Raw genomic sequence first — 3,281 nt, 5'->3', positions numbered from 1 at the left:
TTCTAATCCACATTTTTTTTCTATCTTTAACGATAAAAGGAGATTCTACCTAGACAGCTTGTTTAATTTTGGGGATATAAAACTTAAGTTTTCTTTTTTTTAAGTGTCCTGAAGTCTTGAATGGTTGTAAGACTCACACAATAAAAAGGAGTATTAGCATTTAAATATCAGTTGGCAACTGAGTAGGCAGTACTCTCATAGAACTCGAGGTTTCTTACCTTTTTCTCTTAGAAAGTAAGTACTTTTCTTAGTAAGAATTTTCTCTTGCTGGAGTGGTACAAAGGGCGGTGGGTGGATTCAATTTCAGTCATGTCAACTTTCTTTCTATTTCCCTCCTCTCCCTACAGATAATTAAGGACTACGTGGTGTGTATAAATAGCTTCAGTGGAGAACATGCTCTTATCTTTGCCCCTCTCATCACCAAGCAGGGCCCCTAACTGATGTTGCAATTAGAGTACTGATTTAGCTCTGAGAGACACATTGCAAATGATCTGCTGAGGAGGATGGTATTTATATCAGTACTGACTGATGAAGACTTTGTCAACTGTACCTTTGGCAGATCATCTGATGGCATGCCCCTGGGTTAATCTACTTCTCATTATAAATGATGACCCATGATGATGTGTTTTCTGAACCAATCATCTTGTACAGAGTGCCACAGTGTGGAACAGCCCTATGTAAATTCTGATAATTAAGGAAATAATCCAAAGTATAGGGGTCAATGAAAAAACTGTAGAGGTCAAGACATTTGGTGAGTTACTCGGGCACAGTAATTTGATTTTGATTTGAAGAAATTCACACTTCTGTATTGCAGGTTTAATTGTCTATTTTGACATAGAGAAAGGAAATAAAAATACACTACTTCTGTTTCCCATAGAAAGACTGGGCAATTTGGTCTGTGGCCATACCACCCTGAACAGACCTGATCTCGTCTGATCTTGGAAGCTAAGCAGGGTTGGGCCTGGTTAGTACTTGAATGGGAGACCACATGCGAATACCCGGTGCTGTAGGTTTTGTAAAAAAAAAAAAAAAAAAAAAAAGAAAGATTGGGCAATTTGAAGTTGCCTTTTTTTCATTTCGTAGATGCTGTGAGTACTTCAAAACCACAGCATATTCTCAGGTCAAGTAAGTTATATGGAATCAGAAGTGCAAAGATTGTTTTGATTATTTGACTAAAGTTAAAAGCCAGTGATTTAGTACATCTATTAAAATAGACAAATATGCATATTATAATTGTGTATTATATTTATCACATAGCAATTATATTTTATAGGATATAATTATAATTTATATAATATTTAAAAATTTTCTCCTTTGTGAAAGTAGAAATGTAGTGGAAACAGTGATAGGGAGTTGAGCTAATTCTTATCCTCACTTTGTCCTGAATGGCTAGAAGGTTGATATTACAGTCCATTAGCATAAAGATTCATCTCTGGCCTCTTCTTTGATATGGAGTATTGATATTTGTAATCTTTTGGGAGAGATTTGCAAACATAGTGGCATGCTCCTCCTGATCTTTTTTTTTACTCCTAAACAGATTACCATTTCTAAGCCTTTCCTACCTAAAAATCTTTCTGTGGACCAAGTGTGCACAAGGAGTCCAGATAATATTGCAACATAGAAAATCATCACTCAGGCTGGGCATGGTGGCTTACTGGGCATGGTGGCTCACTCCTGTAATCACAGCACTTTGGGAGGCTGAGTCGGGTGGATTCCTTGAATATAGGAGTTTGAGATCAGCCTGGGCAACATGGGGAAATGTTGCCCATTTCTACAAAAAATACAAAAATTAGTCTGTGGTGGCATGTGCCTGTAGTCCCAGTGACTCAGGAGGCTGAGGCAGGAAGATAGCTTGAACCCAGGAGGCAGAGGTTACAGTGAGCCAAGATCACACCACCATTCTCTAGCCTGGGCAACAGAGTGAAATCCTGTCTCAACAATAACAACAACAACAAAAAACCAAGAAAAGAAAATCATTGCTCAGTACGTACTGAGCCATCCCTCTGGTGTGCACAAGGGCACTCCTCTTCCTCTCCTTCCCTCAGTGTCTGCTGGTCTTAGGATGCTACCTCTTCCTCTCCGCTTTGGCTCCAGTGCTCAGTCAACCAGATCAGTCCTGTTGAAACTGAAGATGAGGGACATACAAGAAATCCTTATTTTTGAGAAAAGGGTAGAATGAAAATGGTACCTTCTGGTCCTGTCTCAGAGTGAAGTAGCTACCAAACTAACTTCTTTCACTAGTTTTGAGAAGTGAAGCCAGCTGGACTTCCTGGCTTGAGGGGGGACTTGGAGAACTTTTCTGTCTAGCTAAAGGATTGTAAACACACCAATCAGCGCTCTGTGTCTAGCTAAAGGTTTGTAAACACACCAATCAGCACTCTGTAAAAACGTACCAATCAGCACTCTGTGTCTAGCTAAAGGTTTGTAAACAGACCAATCAGCACTCTGTAAAATGGACCAATCAGCGCTCTATAAAATGGACTAATTAGCAGGATGTGGGCAGGGCCAAATAAGGGAATAAAAGCTGGCCACCCGAGCCAGCAGCGGCAACCCACTCGGGTCCCCTTCCATACTGTGGAAGCTTTGTTCTTTCACTCTTCACAATAAATCTTGCTGTTGCTCACTCTTTGGGTCCACACTACCTTTATGAGCTGTAACACTCACTGAGAAGCTCTGCAGCTTCACTTCTGAAGTCAGCGAGACCACAAACTCACCAGGAGGACCAAACAACTCTGGATGTGCCACCTTTAAGAGCTGTAACACTCACTGCAAAGGTCTGCGGCTTCACTCCTGAAGTTGGAGAGACCGTGAACCCACCAGAAGGAAGAAGCTCCAGACACATCTGAACATCTGAAGGAACAAACTCTGGACACACCATCTTTAAGAACTGTAACACTCACCGCGAGGGTCTGCAGCTTCATTTTTGAAATAAGTGAGACCAAGAACCCACCAGAAGGAACCAATTCTGGACACAGTTTGGCCCATTCCTTAAGACTTTTGTGCTATGTTGTTTCTTTATTTTCTCTTATCATAGACCCACTGTGTTGTTCTAACTTGGATGAAGAGATTGGAAAACTTTGGATTACTGTACAATCAAGGCCTTTCCCATCTTTTATAAATATCTGGACCCCTCCTTCCCTTGTGACTAGTGGCTCTGGGCAAAACACAATCTGTATACTCATCTCAAAAATGTCAGATGTAGCCCCTGGGAGGATAAAAAAGAAAGCAGGAAATCAATATGTGCTGTAGGACAAAATAGATGAAGGACTCTCAAAGCTCAA

The 3,281-nt window shown here is 40.7% G+C and overlaps 1 pseudogene; it reads left to right on the top strand.

The window, feature by feature from the left end:
• The first annotated feature begins 894 nt into the window (after positions 1 to 894).
• Positions 895 to 1,013, top strand: LOC115900096 (annotated as a pseudogene).
• The last annotated feature ends 2,268 nt before the right edge of the window (positions 1,014 to 3,281 follow it).

This window comes from Rhinopithecus roxellana, chromosome 10, assembly GCF_007565055.1.
Source record: "Rhinopithecus roxellana isolate Shanxi Qingling chromosome 10, ASM756505v1, whole genome shotgun sequence".
NCBI lineage: Eukaryota > Metazoa > Chordata > Mammalia > Primates > Cercopithecidae > Rhinopithecus > Rhinopithecus roxellana.
Note: the sequence above shows the minus strand (reverse complement) of the source record. Positions and strands in the feature narration are given on the sequence as shown.